Genomic DNA, 22,238 nt, shown 5'->3' with positions numbered 1-22,238 from the left:
TATTAATCAATTCTACCAAATATTTAAGAGAGAAACATTACCAATTTCACACAAACTTAGAATAGTAAACATGACAAAACACTTTTTAATTCATCTTATAAAATCAATACAACCTGGGTAGTAAAACCAGACAGAACCTTTGTTAGAAATGAAAATTATAGATTAATATCTTTCATAAATATATTGTAAGAGCTGCTCTAAGAGATGTTTTATATCGTGTATACTCTTAACTCCATTGTGGAGGAGTACCAGCCCAATTTCCCCTTGATAGTCAAGATCATTCACCCCAGCCAGCATCGTAACTCCCTTTTTTATCCATTGATTCAGAGACGTGAGGAGTCCAAAGTGATGAGGCAGCAGTCTATTTTTTTTTTTTTTTTTTAGACGGAGTCTCACTCTGTCACCCAGGCTGCAGTGCAGTGGCGTCAGGCAGCAGTCTTAACTTCCAGTTCAATGAAATCATATTGTTTTGTCTCCTGGTGAAAGCATTCTTCCCTTTGGAATGCAAACCTCTAGGCCACAACTTCAGTTGTGTTTCTACACACCAGCAATGAACAATCTAAAAAGAAAATTAATAAAGTAATTCCACTTAACATCCAAAGGAACAAAATACTTAGGAATAAACTTAACCAAGTATTGAGAGACTTATACTGAAAACTACAACAAAACATTTTTTTTATATTAAAGATGACAGTTCAATCAAAAGATATCTTATGTCAATGGATTAGAAAGCAATGTTCCTAGCACCTTGGGAGGCAAAGGCTGGTGGATTACTTGAAGTCAGGAGTTTGAGACCAGCCTGGCCAACATGGTGAAACTTTGTCTCTAATAAAAATACAAAAAATTAACCAGGCGTGGGGGCACACACCTGTGGTCCCAGCAACTCGGGAGGCTGAAGCATTAAAATTGCTTGAACCTGGGAGGTGGGGTTGCAGTGAGCCGAGATTGCACCACTGCATTCCAGCCTGCGCAACAGAGAAAGATTCCATCTCAAAAAGAAGGCAATCTTGCTAAAATGACAATATTTCTATAGCAATATACAGATTCACTGCAATTCCTATTAAAATTCCAAACACCTGGTGGTAATAGAAAAGCTGATTCTCAAATTCATATTGGAAGTGCAAGGGACCCTGACTGGTAAGAACAATGTTGAGAAAAAAATACAGTGTTAGGAGACACATATTTCTTGATTTCAAAACTTACTACAAAACTACTCTAATCAAAACAGTGTGACACAGGCATAAGGATAGACATGTGGACCAAAGGAATAGAACGGAGAGCCCAGAAATAAATCCAAACATTCATGTACAATTGATTTTTGGCAAAAGGGCCAAGATCAATTAATGAAAAAATAATAGTCCCTTCAACAAATGGTGTTGGGAAAATCAGATAACCATATACAAAATAATGAACTCTGATGCCTACCTTATACTATATACAAAAATTCACACAAAATGAACTAATGACTCAATGAAATAGAGCCAATTAGGCTCTTAATGAAATAGGAGACCAAAATCATAAAATTCTAGAAGAAAATAGAGATAATTATTTATGACCTCAGATAAGGTAATGGATTCTTAGAGTAGACTGACACCAAGAGCACATACAACAGAGAACAAAAATATAAATTAAACTTTGTCAAAACTAAAGATGTTGTGCCTCTAGAAACATTATCAAGGAAGTAAGAAGAAAGTCTATAAAACAGGAGAAAATACTTCCAAATCACATATCATATGAGTTGATATACAGAATTTATAAAGAACATTTACAACTCAACAATAAAAAGAGAGAGAGCTCAATTAAAAAATGGGCAAAGAAATTAGACTTCTTTTTTAATAAAAATAGACAAACAGTGGGCAAGCATATAAAAAGATATTCAACACTTTTGGTCATTAAGGAAATGCAAGTCAAAACCACAGTGCAATAGTATTTCACACATACTCAAATAGCTGTAATAAAAACAAACAAACAAAAAGTAATATGTTTTGACAAAGATGTGGAGAAATAGGAAAACTTGTACCTTGCTGGTGGAAATGTAAAACTGTGCAGCCAGTGTGGAAATTGGTAAAGGTACCAAATTAATTCAATGAGGAAAGAGTTATGGTTACAAATAATATGCTAGAAAAACTGGTTATACATACATTTGAGAAAAAAGATTGAGCATTGACTTTTACCTACACAAAATTTAAAAAAAACACAAATTGAATAATAATTGTAAATGAACAACTATAAAATTTCTAAAAGAAAATATAGATGACCCTAGCAAGCTATCTTTCATAAATGAGAGAGAAATAAAGTATTTCTTAGATAAGCAATAGCTGAGGGAATTCAACACTACTAGATAGGTCTTACAGAAATGTTCAAGGAAGTTTTTGACAAAAAGACAATAATCACTGTCATGAAAACATGAAAAGTATAAAACTCACTGGGAGAACAGATACCCAAAGGAGAAAGAAAAAAGAATTAAACCTTAGCATTACAGAAAACCTCTAACTGCAATGATAAATAATAAGGGAGGAAGAAAGGAATAAAGAATATACAAAATAAGCAGAAAACAACTAACGAAATGAGAGAAGCAAGTCTTCACCTACCAATAATAACCTTGAATGTAAATGAATTTAATTTCCCCCATTTAAAAGATACAGACTGGCTGAATGGATTTTAAAAAAAATTACCCAACCATATGCTGCATACAAGAAACACATTTCACCAGTGAAAACACACATAGACTGAAAATAAAGGAATGGAAAACATATTCTACACAAATGAAAACCAAAAGGGAGCAAGAGTAACTTTACTTATATCAGATGAAACAGACTTTAAGTCAAGAACTATAAGAAGAGACAAAAAAAGTCATTATATAATGATAAAGGGATCCATTCAACAAGAGGATCTAACAACTGAAAATATCCAACACCAGGGCATGCAGATATATAAAGCAATTATTACTAAATCTATAAAGGGAGATAGACTCCACTACAATAATATTTGAAGACATCAACACCCCACTCTCAGCATTGGAGAGACCACCTAGAAAGAAAATCAACAACTGCAAAAAAAAAAAAAAAGGAAAGAAAAACATTGAATTTAAACTTCAGTTTAGAGCAAATGGACCTAGCAGACATTTACAGAACATTCCATCATTCCATCTAACAAATGCAGAATATACGTTCTACTCAATAGTACACAGAACATTCTTCAGGACATACCACGTCTTAGGTCACAAAACAAATTACAGCATATTTTTTAAAGAATTAAAATAATATCACATACTTTTTCTGACCATGATGAAATAAAGCTAGAAACCAATAACAAGAGGAAGTTGTACAAATTTATAGAAATTAAACAACATGTGCCTGAACAACCAAAGGGTCAATGAAATTAAAAAGAAATTTAAAATTTTTTGAAACAAATAAAAATAGAAAAACAAAATATCAAAACCTATAGGATACAGCAAAAGCACTACTGATATAAAAGCTTATATCAATAAACTTTTATTAATATATCAAAAAATAAAAAGACCAAATAAGCAACCTAACAATGCATTGTAAAATACTAGAAAGAAAGAGAAAATCAAACTGAAAATTAGTTGAAGAAAATAAATAATAAAAATCAGAGCATGAATAAATAAAATTGAGACAAAACTACTAAAGATGAATGAAAAAAAGTTGTTTTTTTGAAAAGAAGAAATTTTTAAAAAAATCTGTAGCCAGAGTAAGAAAAAAATGAAGAGACGATCCAAATAAATAAAATCAGAGATGAAAAGGGAGACTTTACAATGAATACCACAGAAATTCAAAAGATTATTAGAGGCTATTATGACAACTACATGTCAATAAATTGTAAAACCTAGAAGAAACGAATAAATTTCTAAACATACACAACTTACCAATGAACAAATTATCTAATTTGTTAGATAATTAGAAAATCTAACAAATAACAAGTAACAAGACAGAAGCAGTAATAAAAAGTCTTCTGTCAAAGGAAACCCCAAGACCTGATGGCTTCACAGCTAAATTCTACCAAACATTTAAAGAATAAGTATTACCAACCCTACTCAAATTATTGCAGAAAGTAAAAGAGGATGGAATATTTCCAAACTCATTCTATAAGACCACCATTACCCTCACACCAAAACCTGACAAAAACACAACTGTAAAAGAAAACTGTAGTCCAATATCCCTGTAAATACAAAGATGCAAAAATCCTCAAATAAATTCTATCAAAATGAGTCTAACAGCACATTAAAAAGATCATTCATCATGATCAAATGGGATTTATTTTAGGGATGCAAGGATGACTCAATATATGTAAATAAATAAACATAATACATTACATCAATAGAATGAAAGACAAAAACCATACAGTCATCTCAATAGATCCAGAAAAAGCTTTTTATATATAATTCAACATTTCTTTACGATAAAAACTCTCAAAAAGTTAGGCATAGAAGGAACACACCTCAACAAAATATAGCCATATATGACAAACTGAGAGCCTGTATTATACAAAATGGGAAGATGTTGAAAGCTTTTCATCTAAGATCTGGAACAAGATAATGATGCTCATTTTTGCTACCTTTATTCAACATAGTACTGGAAGTCCTAGCCAGAGCAGTTAGGCAAGAGAAAGAATATAAGGGTTTCCAAACTGGAAAGGAGGAAGTCAAATTGTCCTTTCGCAGATGACATGATCTTCTATTAAGTTGGCGCAAAAGTAATTGCAGTTTTTGCCATTATCATTAATGGCATTATCTTTAATGCCGTTATCTTTAATAGCAAATATCTTTAATGGCAAACATAATGCCATTATCTTTAATGGCAAAAACTGCAATTACTTTTGTGCCAACTAATATATAGAAAGCCCTAAAAGCTTCACTAATAAACTCTTAGAACTGATCAACAAATTCAGTGACATTACAGGATACAAAATCAACATACAAAAATCAGTAACATTTCATACACAAACAAATCAGTGGAAAATAAATTTTAAAAAGCAATTTTATTTATCATAGCTACAAAAAAAATTACCCAGGAATAAACTTAAATAATAAAATGTCTATACAAGAAAACCTATAAAACACTGATGAAATCAATTGAAGATGACCACCATAAAAGGAAAAACATTCCATGGTCACAACTGAAATAATCATTAATGTGAAAATGACCATACTACCAAAAGCAATTTATAGATTCAATGCAATTTATACCAAAATACCAATGACATTCGCCACAGAAAAGGAATAAAAAGCTATACTAAAATGTATATGGAACTATAAAAGACTCCAAATAGCAAAGCTACCCTGATCAAAAAGAACAAAGTTGGAGGCATCACAATACCAGTCTTCAAAATATGCTACAAAGTTATAGTAACCAAATAGTATGGTACTTGCATAAAAACAGACAAAGACCAATGGAACAGAATAGGGAACCCAGAAATAAGTCCATGTATTTACAGCCAGCTGATTTTCCACACAGGTGCCAAGAACATGTATTAGGCAAAGAATAGTGTCTTCAACAAATGGTGCTGAAAAAACTAGATATCCATATAGAGAAGAATGAAACTATACCCTTATCTCTCATTGTATTAAAATAATCAACAAAAATGAGTGAAAGACTTAAATTTAAGACCTGAAGCTATGATATTTCTAGAAGAAACCATTTCAGGATGTTAGTCTGGGCAAAGATTATTTGGGGTAAAACCTCAAAGCACAGGCAACAAAAGTAAAAATTGGCAATTAGAATTATATCAAACAAAAGCTTCTGCAAAGCAAAATAAAAATAAAAATAAACAATTAATGGAGTTTAGAGGTAACCAGCAGAATGAGAGAAAATATTTGCAAACTATTCATTCAACAAAGGATTAATACACAGAATATACAAGGAACTTAACAGCAAAAAAAAAAAAAATTAAAAATGGGCAAATGAGGTCAATAAATATCTCTCAAAAGAAGACATACCTTGGCCAAAAAGTATATGAGAAAAATATTCAATATCAATACTCAGGGAAATGCAAATCAAAACCACAATGAAATATGATTTTACTCCAGTTAGAATGCTGATTATAAAAAAGCCAAAAACACACAAATGCTAGTGAGGATGAAAACGGGAAATCCGTTGGTGGAAATGTAAGTACAGACATTATGGAAAACAGTAGGAATATTCCTTAAAAAACTAAAAATAGAACTACTATATGACCCAGCAATCCTACTATCAGGTATATATCCAAAGGAAGCAACATCTGCACTCTCATGTTTGTTGCAGCACTACTCACAATCACCAAGATATGAATTCAACCTATATGTTATTAACAGATGAATGGATAAAGAAAATATGGCATATATACACAATGGAACATAATTTAGCCAGAAAAAAAGCATGAAATTCTGCTGTTTATAGCAACATAGATGAGTTTGGAGGACATTATGTTAAGTGAAATAAGCCAGGCACAGAAAGGTGTATATGACATGTCCAGTACACCTCATAGATTAAAATAGTGGTTACGAAAGCAGGGAAAAGTAGGTGCATGGGGTGATAACAAAATACTGGTTAATGGATGAAAAAGACAAGCAGATAGGAAAAATAAGTTCTAAGGTGCTATAGCACTATAGAATGACTATAATTAACAACAATTTATTGTATATTTTCAAATTGCTAGAATAATGGATTTTCAATGTTCCCAACACAAGGAAATGATAAATATTTGAGGCGATGGATATGCTAACTACACTGATTATTTGATTACTGCACATTGTGTACATGTTTTGAAATATCACACTGTACCTCATGAACATGTAAAATTATTTTGTGTTAATTAAAAACAATAATAAAAGCAAAAATAAGAAAAAACAGGAGAAAATTGTGTAAAATAGGTAGGTCAATAAAATATAAACCTTTAAAATTTATACATTTTACTGTATCAGATTTTAATACTTTTTCCTGTTTAAATGATACCATTGAGCAAACTAAACAGCAAATTGCAGAATGGGAGAAAATGTATGCAATACATCTATATAACAGAATCAACAGTAAGAAGGCAAATAATTCAATTTAAAAAAACTGGCAAATATTTGAACAGATCCTTCATAAAATAATATATACATTTGGATAAGAATTTTATATAATAGTCAACATCATTAACCATGAGGGAAATGCCAATTAAAACCACAGTGGGACAATACTACATTCTCATCAGAATTGCAAATATTAAGAAAACTAGGAATACCTAGTTTGCCAAGGATCAACTGCAACACTCATTTACTGATTGTTAGAAATGTAAAATGATGCAACCACAGATGAAAACTGTTTAGAAGTTGTTTTTTAAAAATGTTACAAATACAGCTAACATAATAACCAGTCATTCTACTCCTAGGTATCTGCCAACAGAAATTAACACATATGTCAAAATAAAAACTTGTATATGAATACTCCTAGTGGCTTAGTCAACAAGAGACAAAAATAGGAACAATCTAAAAGTCGATTGACATTTGATTGAGTAAACACATTGTGAGAAATCCATATAGTAATGGGATGCCATTCAGCAATTTAAAAAGGAAGAAACTTCTTAGTGTGACTACAAATTGATGAATTTCAAAATCTTTATGCTGAGTGAAAACAAAAAAGAGAGAAAAGATTCCTTCTGTGTGATTCCATTTGCATAAAGTGACAGGTTTATAGTGATAAAAAGTAGATTAGATCATCTCTGGGGCCAGAGCTAAGGGAGGATGAGCAGCAAAGAGGCACAGGTAATCTTTTGGAAGTTCTGAAAATAATCTGTACTCGATATAGTTGTTTCGTGGACATATATAACTGTAAAACTCATTAAATTCTAGAGTTTAAATGTATGTAGTTTACTGCATGTATATTATTACTTTAAAAAGTTGTTAAGAAAAGAGATTAAGTTCATGAAATCACAAAATAAGAGTAGAGACATTTATCTAGTCCAATTTTTAAAATTATACTAGTTAACCACTTTATTAAGACATGTGTTTTTATGACTAAGCCCTGTTACCTAAAGCAGTACCAAAAAGTCATAGAAGATTCTCAATAGCTATTTATAAAATGAATGTATGTATATAAAATAGTCATGGACATCTCAGATTTATGATAATCATTTTCTGAACACTTGCTTTTATGAATGGCTTATTCCAAGGCCGCTTCAATTCTGAGGAATAAAAAAATTTTCTCATGTTGAGCTAAATTGTACCTTCTTATATCTCCTTCCCTCTGATTCTTACTCTTTTCCGTAATGTAATACCTTCATTAAGATGACAGGCCTTCAAATAGTACGTGGTAACTTTTACTTTTTGCCCTTACTTTCTTGTCCAGGTTGATAATTTAACAATCCCTCAAAGGCCACACTTTTCACAACTTTCACAATTATTTGCTTTTTCTGGAGCCATATCTGTTTGTCAGCATATTCCTTTCAAAAAATGGTATTATAAAATATAATCAGTTCTTGACACTTTCCTTATTTGAATGTGTTGTAGACATGTTTTCTCATTCAATTAAAAAATCAAGTTTCAAAAGTAAAATCACCCACAAAGCAAGGCTTAAATTCAGTATCTTCCATAGAGAGTATAATTGTCAAGACTTTTTTTTTTGTAAGTGTTATGGACTGAATTGTGTCCCCCTAAAATTCTTATGTAGAAGTCCTAACCCCCAGCATGTCATAATGTGACTATACTTTTGAAAATTGAATCTTTAAAAAGGTAATTAAGGTAAAATGAGATCATCTAGGTGGGCTCCGATGCAATATGACGAGAGTCTTTGTAAAAAGAAGAGATTAGGACACAGACATGTGCACAAAGAGGAAAGATGAGGTGAAGACGTACAGAGAAGATGACCATCTGCAAAGGAAAGAGGACTCAGAAGAAAACAAACTTCAGAACAGCATTTTGATCTTTGACTTCTAGCCCCTAGAGCTGTGAGAAGATGAATTTCTGTTGTTTATGCCACTGAATCTGTGGTATTCGGTTATTGCAGCCGTAGCAAACAAATACGGCAACTGACAGGAACGCAACTTAAACTAGCTTAAGTAAGCAGGAGATTAACCAAAGGATACTGAGATAACTCGCATAATTTTGGAATGTTATTTATGAAAGAATATTAGTAAGGATGTTCTAATGTCACTAAGACTTGCTCTCCACTGTTTCTTTGAATTTCAGCAGATTTTAACTGCTTTTTTAAAGGCATTTTTAACATGTGACAATCTGCCAAACAATTCCTGAGTCTCATTCCTGAACCTCTAATCCCAGAGAGGGCCTACCTCTTCCATTAGCTACGCATCACAGAATTCTGGACTCTGATTGTCCCACTTTGAGTCACTACTAAAATGTGCAAAATTACACAGAATTTTAAAATGTAGCACTTTCTCAAGTAAAATACCTCATTAATAACTTGTATGTTGATTGCATATTTAAATTGTAATATTCATTATACATTGGAGTAAATGTTATATATTATTATAATTACTGTCACCTGTTTGTTTTACCTTTTTTCCATGTGGCTACCAGAAACATTAAAATTAAATATGTGGTTCACATTGGTGGCTCACATTCTATTCCTATCGGACTGCCCTATAGAGGATATGAGACACAAAGAGTAAAAATAAAACAAAACAATTGGTTCCTTAAGCAGCATTTAGATTGATTCCCCTACAGCAGCAACAGGATAACTGGAACCAGTTCCTCTTCTTGGCAGAATCCACATAGATTACATTATAAATACACGTAATTTCAAAAATCTTCATTATGTCAGCTGGACACAGACTATATCATCATTCTGCAGAACTTATGCTCATCAGTATATAATTCAGGGAAAATTTTAACCAAACTTAGAGAAAGCTAAAAAAAATTCCTGGAGCAACCTACAACACAGATCCTTACATTCTCTACTAATAACATTCGTCTTCTTGCTCTTGAACATTTTACTGATTTTTACTATTCACATTTCTTACACTCTAGATTTTCCATCTTGGTTCGTTTTCACTTTAAGAAAACAATCCAAAATCTGTTTTCTATCCATGACCTTGACTTGACCTTATGTTTATCTTTAATTGCTTTCTCCATGGCTTTACTTGAAACACTCTTGCTCAGCCATAGTTTTCCACCTAGGGAATATTCAGATTCTCTATTCTTTTTTTTTTTTTTTTTTTTTTGAGATGAAGTCTTGCTCTTATCCCCCTGGCTGGAGTGCAATGGCACGATCTTGGCTCACTGCAATCTCCGCCTCCCGGGTTCAAGCAATTCTCCTGCCTCAGCCTCCCGAGTAGGTGGGATTACAGGCACCTGCCACCATGCCCAGCTAATTTTTATATATATATATTTTTAGTAGAGACGGGTTTCACCATGTTGGCCAGGCTGGTCTTGAACACCTGACCTCCGGTGATCCCCCCGCCTCGGCCTCCCAAAGTGCTGGGATTACAGGTGTGAGCCAGCACGCCCAGCTGAGATTCTCTATTCTTTATCCTATAAATATAGCTATGGTCATTGAAGTGGTAAAAGGGTGATGAAAGATGTTGCACTGTGTATCACTAATTACCAGTAATGTTTGAAACACTGAACAATTTTCTGGAAATATTCAAAACATACCTCATACTATAAGTATCCCACTAGAAAGAAAGAGGTGATTTAAAAAGTCCTTTTGAGGGTGATTCACTTATAATAAATGCATAAATATGGGTTGTAGTTGTTCTAAAAAATATCAGTCCTATAAATTTCAATTTAAGAGAAGAAATTGAGACTGCTATTTATTTTTACCTGTTTATCCTTGAAATTCGGTATCTGGTATATAACAGAAGAGCTTCACAATTATAACCAACGTATTTGTGCAATGAGTAAAATAAAGGGGGTCTAAATGCCACAGGGATTGTGTACTATGTTGATCATAACACTATGAAATAGGTTTTAAATCTGTAGAAGTTTTAAGCACACAAATGCTATTTATTATGAAAAGCAGAGGGATTTTAGAAATATACTATATTCACATGTGTCTTTTTTAGGTCAGGCTTTTATTTAAAACCTGGAGAGGTAGAGGGCTTATAGTGGAATGTCCTATGTACAAATAGTACTGCATTTGAAAATACATTATTTTTGAGGAAATTCTCCAAAAACATTTTAAAATTAAAAAATAAGATTTGTTTTTTGAAAGCAACATAAAATTTCATGAATTAGAAAATGTTCGAGGGGGAAGTACTCTTAAATCTTCCTATTTGTTAGATGAACAGAATCAGATAATATTTCACAGAAAATATTACTCACTAATGCTAAAATTAATTAGCTTTTGAAAAACACACAAAGAGTAGTATCTAGATATAAGGAATCATTTATTTATAATAACTGCTAAACAGCATAAAGGGAAAAAATGTTAGAAACTTTTTATCATGACAATAACCCTTCATCATACAATTTCTCTCATATGAAGAGTCAGTAATGGAAATGAAACACTCATTTGCTTTGCATAAAAATAGTAATTTATTCTAAAACAGGGAAGTATAAAATGAAATTAGAGGTATGTAGGTGAACTGCTAAGTGGCTGAACTGATCAAGGTTTAATTATAAAGTACTAATATGGATTTATAGATTCACTCTAATTTATTCCTGTCACAGAAGTATTTTCCATGAGACAGGCACTTTGCAACATGGGTTATACTAAAACTAGTAAGTATGGTTTCTGCTTTAATATGAAATAGTATAAAAAGTAATTTGTAGGTGATCCCAAAGAAATAAGAAAAAGCCTTTGAATTACATTGAATAATAGAATGGAGAAAGGCTGAAATCTTGGCAATAATAATTCTAACAATAATAACGAATATGGACCAGAGTTTGGACCTATTTGCCTTCAGATCCATTCTTTGCTCTTCTCCCTGAACACTCTGGACAACTGGCAAGCTGATCTCATGAGCTGGATTTTTAAGGTTCTCTTATCACTTGACTTCTAGTTAGGTTCCTTGAATGGGAGGATAGAAGGCGAAAAGATGAGAGAAAGCAGGGTATTTGTTGTCCATCTTGTCATCAAGATCAGGCAGTGCCTCCATCTCCTTCAAGGCAGCAGCTTCCAATCATGTGACTTTGCCCCTGAGCTCTCATGTTGCCTGATCTCTTTGTCCAGAATGCCTAGAGGTGGTAGCAGCATCCTGCTGTTGCTCATTTATGGATTGCCTCACCACAGTTTTTTTCAGCTTTTCCACCACTTGTGTAAAAAGCTATATACATCAAAACAGAGTGTTTACTGTCTTTCTCATTAGACACTGAGGATATAAACACCATAGTTATGAACGAAATATTTGTGTTCCCCTAAAATTCACATGTTGAAACCTTAATCCCAAATGTGATGGTATGTGGGAGTTAATGAGTTCATGAGGGTGGAGCCCTTATGAATGGGATTAGCACCCTTATAAGAACAAACAAGAAAGCTCTCTCTCTCTTTCTCTCTCTCTCTCTCTTTCTCTCTCTCTCTCTCTTTCTCTCTCTCTCTCTCTTTCTCTCCTCTCCACCATATGAGGACACAAAGAGAAGAAGGTGTTATACATATCAGAAAGACTTCCTAATCAGACACCATGTCTGTTGGCATCTTCTCTCGGACTTCTCAGTCTCCAAAACCACAAGAAATAAATTTATGTTGTTTAAGCCACCTCATCTATGGTAGTTTCTTATAGCAGCTTGAACTGATTAAAATGACTAACAAGTTTTACTGGGTGCTAGGCACCATAAAAATGATTTATATATGATGTTGCATATATTGCTTACAACAACCATAAATATAGATAATATTAGTAAAATCATTTGGTAGGTGAGAAAACAACTTTAAAGTTATTCAATAATTTTCACCATGTCACACAACTATAAGTGTCAGAGTGAGAATGTGAATTCAGATAGACTCTAAATTTAATGCTCCTAACCACCAGAATACTAGATAAAAATCATCCTTGTCACCTGTAATTATCTCCAATAGGAATAAGTCCAAGCTGACCAAATCTCCAAAAGATGAATCTGGTTCAAATACATATTAATATCCAAGAAGGTAGGGCAAAGCACTAAGGCTGCAATTCATTAATATCCTATGAAAAAATTCACTGCCTTCATGAATTAGCTTACAAACTATTAAAGAGTAAAAGATAACAAATAAATAAATCATATAAATATAGTATCATTGTATTATCTAGAATTAAGTCCTATCATATAAAGTAAAAAAAGTGGGAAGAAATATGAGAAGCCTCAGAAAAGGATTTGGAATTTTAAATGAAAAGGTTCTATGTTGGGAATATTCTTCCAACTAGTTCCTTTCCTCTTTCTCCTGGTCCATATCCCGCCTCTCAGAACTGCATTTCCATTCCATTTTTAGACATGGATGAAATATCATACTACAGGTTATAGGATATGGCTTAGTGACCAGTCACCCAGAGGCTGGACATCATCACACAGAAGTGAAAGAGGTGATTATCTCCAAATGTTCTGCATCATGTGATCTCATGGGAAGCAGGAGGCAGGAAAGCACTAGACAAATAGCCTGCCTCCATTTCCACTCTAGTGAACTACTCTGATGTAAAATTTCTCCGTTCCATGTTTTCAAAAATTGTTATGTGGCAAGTGAAAAACTGTACTGTCTCTTGTGTTACTATGCCTCCTGGTGAGCAGATACGCAGAGAGAGATACATTGCATTATTTTACTTGGCATCTTCCTTTCCTTTGTTGCTATGTTTTCATCACCCACATATTCTATGCATGTTTCTCTTAAGTAAAGTATTAGCGCTTAGGTGTTTCCATGGACTCAGTTTAAAGAAACCGAGGTTATACTATCACATAATTACAAATTTGGAGGGAGGCAGCTAACAATCACCAGATCTGTGTCTCGGAGATGTCACAGATGCATCCCTGATGTTATCTTGACCTTTTACTAAAATCCAAATGAAGGCTAAAACTCTTCTCATTGTATTTAAGTTTGTAGCAGGAAGCAGAGGGATGGAAATACCACCAATTGGGTTTCTCTTTTCATCATGAAAGAAGGAACTTCCCACAAGTTCCAATAACACAATTCCACTTAACATTTCATCTTTAAAACTGTACTTGGCAAGTCTTGCCTTTAAGAGAGGCTAGAAAAGTAAATATTTAGCAGCTCTGGTCTTTTTAATGAAAGGGTGTAAGGAAGAAGAGGTCTGGGAATACACTGGCCAGTGGTAGAATCCACCACATTCATTAGTAGGAGCTCCAACAGCACAGTATAGAAGGAATGTCACAGAACCAATTCTTGTAAAAATAATGACTGAAATCATTCAGCACTTAGTAAAGATATGAATTATCACATTAAAATATGCCATTTATTCCCAAGCAAAATGAATAAAAAGAATTCATATATAATTAATAGTTAAAATAACCCTCACAAAAGCAAATAAAAAGTATTGAAGCCAGTCGCGGTGGCTCACACCTGTAATCCCGACACTTGTGGAGGCTGAGGCAGGCAGATCACTTTAGTCCAGAAGTTCAAGACCAGCCTGGGCAACATGATAATATAAAAATGAGCCAAGCGTGATGATATGTTCCTGTAGTCCCAGCTACTTGAAGGGTTGAGGCTGCTTGAGCCTGGGAGGGTGAGGCTGCAGTGAGACGCATTTGCACCACCACACTCCATGGTGGGTGACAAAGTAAGACCTTGTCTCAAACAAAAAAAAAAAGAAAGAAAGAAAAGATGTTGAAAATAACCATAAAGATTAATTACTTATAAAGTACTTATAAAGAATAACAATTAGACTGACAGTTGTTGACAGCAACAAGAGGCTCAAAGACAGCAGAACGGTATCTTAAAAGTGCTAAGAGAAAATGAATGTCACCTAAGAATTCTGTACTCAGTTCAATTATCATTCAGGAGCATAGATGATATAAACACATTTTCTTTGAAATACTGGAACAGTTTAGCCCTAATACATACTTGCTAAAAGAATTACAAATAACATACCTGGATAAGAAAGAAATTGAATTAGAGGAGAGAAGTAAAATGCAAGAAGCAGTAGTATAATCTGTAACCAAGTTACCAGATCCTGGTTGAGAACAATTGCAAAGCAAAGAAAGAATATTCAATTCAATACTAGGTGACCAAATAACTTACTGATCCAAATTGGGAAATTTTTACAGTGAATGGGGTTACTAAAATAATTATAAAATATAATTTTATAAAAAATTTTATTGACTAGCCATTGGTTTCATTATATTGGTAGACCTTAACAGAATTATGTTTTAAAATATTTTTGAAATTAATATATTTCTTAAAAATGTTTAAATATATCCACATATTTATTTACATTAAAGAAAATTTTTGAAAGTGTTTAATTTTCTAAGCCTTTAAAAATAATACAAATTCACCTGGGCATAAATTTACATACTTTATTCAGTTTCTTAGTCATATCTGTTTCTAATACTATGCCAACGATGCTAATATAAATACATTTTAAATATGTTCTTAATTTTTAAATATTTTTTATAAAACTGCCTATACTTGTTCTCAAAATAGTATTTTATAGTTAACAAATAGGAAAATGCTAACAAATTATATTGAAGAGTCTTCACATATTTTTAAATTATGAAAATCTCTCTACATGCTGAAGTCCCTGGGAGGCTGAGAAAAAAAAAATTTCTACTAAGCATAAGACATTTCAGTTATTGTCTTTTCATCTCCAATCAGAATATATTCCTTCAATAAATATTTTCACAAAATGAAACTCATAAAACAAGTTGTAACTACTTCTGAAACATGAAGTATTATAGAAAGTAAAAAGAAAGGCTGCATGTATCACCATACTGAGCTTTCGTATATGGGTTCATTCAACATCAGTTTTGCTATAAGTTTTTTAGTTTATTTACTCTAGAGGTATATAGGCAAAAATTGTAAATGTTCACAACTTCAAGCTTCTATGTCCATTAGTAGAACATTCATCTTATTTGAGTATAATTACAACTTTTGTGTGTCCAAAAACCAATTCCAGCTACACTTCCGCTCCATAGGTTTAATTTAGTTCGAATATTCCTTTTACTACAAAGCTTTGCCTTGCCAATTGGCTAAAATATTTGTATCGTTCCCGGCCAGTTTTTACTGATCTTCCAATAGCATGGTAACTGTTTCACTTTTATCAAATTGAACTCCTACATCTATATTTTCAGTCAATGAATATATAGGAAAAAGAAGCATTTGAAAACACTATTTTAAAAAAAAACTAGAATAATTTATTTTTGAAGTTTCTCTTGCACCAATGGAGCCAAGACATTTCACATCTATCATATCATTCTTCATGAAAATGGACTAATACAAGAAATTGGTACAAGGAGAGGGGCACTGCTATAAAGATAGCCTGAAAATGTATAAGCAACTTTGGAAATGGGTAACAGGCAGAGGTTGGAACAGTTTGGAAGGCTCAGAAGACAGCAATATGCGGGAAAGTTTGGAACTTCCTAGAGACTTGTTGAGTGGTTTTGACCAAAATGCTGATGATGATATAGACAAGGCTGAGGTGGTCTCAGATGGAGATGAGAAACTTATTGAGAACTAAAGCAAAAGTCACTCTTGCTATGCTTTAGCTGGAGGTATTTTGCCCCTGCCCTAGAGATCTGTGGAACTTTGAACTTGAGAGAGATGATTTAGGGTATGTGGAAGAAGAAATATCCAAGGAGCAAAGCATTCAAGAGGTGACCTGGCTTTTCCTGAAAGCGTAGTCATATGTGTCCACAAAGAGATGATTTGGAATTAGAAATTATGTTTTAAAGTAAAGCAGAGCATAAAAGTTTGGAAACTTCGCAGTCTGACAGTTGGTTTAGGTTGATGCAAAAGTAATTGCGGTTTTTGCCATTATATTTAATAGGGAAAAAAATCCTGGGGAGAAATTCAAGCTAGCTGAAGAAATTTGCATAAGTAATGGGGAACCAAATGTTAATCACCAAGACAATGGGGAAAATGTCTCCAGGTCATTTCAGAGATCCTAGAGGCAGCTTTTCCCATCACAGGCTTGGAGGACTAAGAGGGAAAAAGTGGTTTCTTGGGTTAACCTTGGGATGTGGCACCCTGCATCCCAGTCACTCCAGCTCCAGACACAGATACAAGGGCCAAGGTACAGCTCAGCCCATTGCTTCAAAGGGTGGAAGCCCTAAACGTGGACAGCTTCCATGTGGTGTTGAGCCTGCGAATGCACAGAAGACAAGAGTTGAGGTTTGAGTACCTCCACCTAGATTTCAGAGGATGTATGGAAATAACTAGATGTGTAGGCAGAAGCATGCTGCAGGGGCAGAGCCCTCATGGAGAACCTTTGCTAAGGCAATGTGGAAGGGAAATGTGTGGGTTGGATACCCCACAGAAAGTCCCCACTGGGGCACTGCCTAATGGAGCTGTGAGAAGAGATCCAATATACTCCAGACCCCAGAATGGTAGATCCACCTACAGCTTGCACCATGCACCTGGAAAAGCCACAGACACTCAACACCAGCCCATAAAAGCAGCCAGGAGGGGGACTGTACCCTGCAGAGCCACAGGATGGAGCTGTCCACAACTGTGGGAGCCCACTCCTTGCATCAGCATGCCCTGGATACGAGACATGGAGTCAAAGGAGATTTTGGACCTTTAAAATTTAATGACAGCCCAGCAGGGTTTCAGAATTGCATGGGGCCTGTGGCCCCTTTGTTTTGGCCAGTTTCTTCCATTTTGAATGGGAACATTTACCCAATGACTCTACCCTCACTGTGTCTTGGAAGTAACTAACACCTCCTTATTGATTTTACAGGCTCATAGGTGGAAGGGACTTGTCTTTTCTCAGGCGAAACTTTGTATTTGGACTTTTGAGTTAATGCTGGATGAGTTAAAACTTTGGGGGCTGTTGGGAAGGCAATGACTGGTTTTGAAATGTCAAGACATGAGATTTGGGAGGCGCCAGGGGTGGAATGATATGATTTGGCTCTGTGTCCCCACCCAAATCTCACTTCAAATTGTAATCCCCATGTGATGTGGGAGGGACCAGATGAGAGGTGATTGGATCATGGGGGTGGTTTTCCCCATGCTGTTCTCATGATAGTGGGGAGTTCTCATGCAATCTGATGGTTTAAAAGTGAAAGTTTCCCCTGTGCTCTCTCTCTTTCCTACCACCTTTTGAAGAAGGTGCTTGCTTCCCTTTTGCATTCTGCCATAATTATAAATGTCCTAAGGCCTTTCCAGCTATGCTGAACTATGAGTCAAATAAACCTGTTTTGTTTATAAATTACCCATTCTCAGGTAGTATCTTTATAGCAGCATGAAAATGGAATAATACAATATATAAATGCATAAATGGAGCCTTTGCAGCTTTGTGGGCAATCTTCTTAACCAAAATTTAGAAGTAGACAATGAGACCATGAAAAAAGCTAGAAATAAGATGCTTTGAGTTTTCCCATACCTATCCTGATTTATTCTAAAGCAACTATTTACTTTAAAAAAATCTTGATTAAAAAATGAAAATCTGGGACAAATGCTAAACTAGATGGATGCCAGAACAATAGACAGAAACCAGACCTGTCCCAAGCAAACCAGAATGTGCAGTTGCCCGTAACAAACAGCACATTACACTTGGTCATTTACATATAGTATAGTGGCATTTTGGATAATGTGCTTTAAAAATCTGACTTCAATTTTGTATAAGCAGCATTATGGACTTAATCTATAAGGTTTAGAGTAATGTATATAAGGCATTGAAGAGGATTTTACAAGGCTTAAAAACTTACTTAAAAATATTGAATGCTTTTATTCAATAAAAGGAAGCATGCTATAAAATTGTTTGAATCTATGGTTGTCAAGACATTTTATTTTTTTCATGAATAATATGACAAAGTGCTATTGCTAAATGTTGGTCTTCACTTAAGGCCAACTGCTTCATTTTCCCCACAGCTAAAAAATGAGGAACTATCTTTTTTATTGATTTATTTTTATATAAAAAACTGTTAGAACTAGTAGGTGAATCCAGTAAAGTTGTAGGGTATGAAATCAACATACCAAATCAGTAGCATTTTTATACACAAATAATGACCTAACTGAAAAAGAATTCAAGACAATTATCCCATTTATGATAGTGTCAAAATATAAGATATGAAGGAATATATTTAACTAAGGAGATTAAAGATCTGTACACTGAAAACCATATAATATTGATTAAAGAAATTGAAGAAGACACAAATAAATAGAAAGCTATCCCATGACCGTGGATCAGAGGAGTTGATTTTCTTCATGTATTCATGCTACCCAAGGCATGTATATTGCCATATACAGATTCAGTGTAATTCCCATCAAATGGTATTCTTCACAGAAAGTTTCAAAAACCTTAAAATTTGGCCAGGCGCGCTGGCTCACGCCTGTAATCCCAGCACTTTTGGAGGCCGAGGCGGGCGGATCACGAGGTCAGGAGATCGAGACCATCCTGGTTAACACGGTGAAGCCCATCTCTACTAAAAATACAAAAAATTAGCCAGGCGTGGTGGCGGGCACCTGTAGTCCCAGCTACTCCGGAGGCTGAGGCAGGAGAATGACGTGAACACAGGAGGCGGAGCTTGCAGTGAGCTGCTGAGATCGCGCTACTGTGCTCCAACATGGAGGACAGAGCAAAAGGCTTTCCAAAAAAAAAAAAAAAAAAAACACTTAACACTTAAAATATGTGTGGAACTTTTGAGAAAGAAAAGCACAATTGGAGGCATTAGACTCCCTGGTTTAAAATTACTGTGTATTCCAAAGCTAAGGGAATCAAAAGAGTATTGTACTGGCATAAAAACAGACACATAGACAAGTGGAACAGAATAGATTCAAACTCCAGAAATAGATTCAGACTCCAGAAATATAAACATATAAGTTCAACTTATTTTTGACAGGGACACCAGGAGGACACAATGGGGAAATGAGAGTTCTTCAAACAAAGGTGCTGGGAAAACTGGAGGTCCACATGCAAAAGAATGAAATTAAATCTTTATCTTAAATCATAAACAAATATCAACTCAAAATGGATGAAAGACCCAAATATTTAAGATAAGAAACTATGAAACTCCTAGAAAATAACATAGGGGAAAAGCTCCTGGATAATGGCTTTGGCAATAGTTTTTCAGCTATTACACCAAAAACTCAGACCACAAAAGCAAAAATAAATATAGGAGACTACATCAAACGAAAACACTTCTGTATGGCAAAGGAAACAATCAACAAGATGAATGAATGACCTACAGATTGGGAAAAATATTTGCAAACCATATATCTCATATGTGGTTCATATTCAAAATTTATAAAAATTTATATAACTAAATAGTGAAGAAACAAATAGCCTGATTAAAAATGGGCAAAAGACATGAATAGACATTTCTCTAACAAAGACATAAAATAGCCAACCATTATATGAAAAGGTACTCATCATTATTAATCATCAAGAATATGCACATCAAAACCACTGTCAGATACTATCTCACACCCATTAGAAAAATCCTAAAGACAACAAATGTTGGCAAGAGTGTAAAGAAAAGGGAACTCTTACACACTATTGGTAGGAATATAGATTGGCATAGCCATTATGGAAAACAGTATGGAGACTTCTAAAGGAATTAAAAAGAGAACTACCATATGGCCCAGCAATCTCCCTTTGGGCATATGCCCAAAAGAAATGAAATAACCACCTCATAAATAAACCTTCGTTTCCATGTTCATTGCAACATTATTTGCAATAGTGAAGATATGTAAACAACCTAAGTTTTCATCAGTGGATGAATGGATAAAGAAACCATGTATATTTACAATGTAAATATACATATATACAATGTAATATTATTCACACCTAATAAAGAATGAGATCTTGCCATTTGCCACAACTGGATAAGTCTGGAGAATATTATGCTAAGTGAAATAAGCAAGATGCAGTAAGAAAAATAGTGCATGGTCTCACTTAGATGTAGAATCCAAAAAAAATTGAATATACAGAGAAAACAAAACAAGTCTAGAGAGCTAATGTATAGCATGAGGACCATAGGTAATAAAATTGTACCGTATAAGAGATTGATGTTAAATGAGTAGATTTAAGTGGTTCTTGCCACAAAAGTAAAACTGTGGGTAAATATTTGAGATGATGTGCTAATTTGCCTCATTATAGTAATTTATTTACTATCTTTATTTATACCACAGCGTGTTTATACCTTAAATATGCACAATAAAATTTATTTTTAAAAGTCAATATATAACCATTTTTCAACACAGAAACTATAATTTCAGTTTGAACAATCACAAAGAGTACTGCCATACAAATTATATCGTTTCTTCGTCTTTACCTGTAGTGCAGCAGAAGTCTGGATGAATTTCAGAATGTATAACATGAGTTAAGGAATACACTTTATTGAGAAAATTTGTGTATGCCCAAGGTCAGCAAGCGAAGTTTTAGGAGCCCTTTATCCTCTTATCATTCCACAGAGAAATGTGCTCAAATCTCTGAGCCTGTTAAATCATTGAGTCCTCTCTAATATGAGTCTCCTTTTTCATATAACAAGTATAGGGAAACAGTATCATCACTGAAGGTATAAACGAATGGATGGATTTAGGGTCCATCTATTTCCAAAGGTGTTCTGGAAATACTAGCATTTCAAAACCTAGAGATGTTGGATCTCAAGAAATCCTTCTGTTGGGGGAGGAAGCCTCAGGCCTATCGGAAGATGATTTGGTAAGGCAATCCCTACCTTCAGGTGGCTAATATACAGGCAACACAAGGTGAGCATGTGAGGTCACTTTCAGCAATTCTGCTTGTGGCAGCACAAGTCTTATAAAAACTCATATGAAAAGTATCTTTATTATTTAGTTATAACCATTACCATAATATTATCTTACACCAATGGTAATTTAAGACTAACAAGTACTGCATCATACCATTGCAAATTTACCTGAACTTTCTATATATGGTACATTTTTAAGCTTCATATTTGCAAGAATAATAAAGTCGCCTGGTGCCAAACAATCTTAACTGTCATAACCATTACTATACTTTGGTACTTCAAGATGATGGACCTGAATGAAAACAGATTCAAAGCTGCAGTCTATACTTGCCTCATGCAAGCAGGATATGGCTGTCACTGCCTTGAACCACAGAAAATATGCGAAGTAATTATATAAAAAGTTGCTGGTTTTCACATCAGGAACATATAGTGCTTGGAGTCTAACTAGCTATTAAGTTTTATATATATATATATGCACATATAACTTGACCAATTAAGTATTAAATTG

At 34.1% G+C, this 22,238-nt stretch overlaps 1 long non-coding RNA gene across 1 annotated transcript in view; it reads left to right on the top strand.

Moving 5' to 3' along the window:
• The window catches only part of LOC129041449 (uncharacterized), a 30,060-nt gene extending 11,953 nt beyond the window's left edge, over window positions 1–18,107 (top strand). Inside the window, exon 3 of the long non-coding RNA XR_008503886.1 lies at window positions 16,846–18,107. This is a non-coding gene — a long non-coding RNA (uncharacterized LOC129041449). The remainder of the gene's footprint in view (window positions 1–16,845) is intronic.
• The last annotated feature ends 4,131 nt before the right edge of the window (window positions 18,108–22,238 follow it).

This window comes from Pongo pygmaeus, chromosome 6, assembly GCF_028885625.2.
Source record: "Pongo pygmaeus isolate AG05252 chromosome 6, NHGRI_mPonPyg2-v2.0_pri, whole genome shotgun sequence".
Classification (NCBI taxonomy): Eukaryota; Metazoa; Chordata; class Mammalia; order Primates; family Hominidae; genus Pongo; species Pongo pygmaeus.
This window is presented reverse-complemented; position numbering and strand designations above follow the sequence as displayed.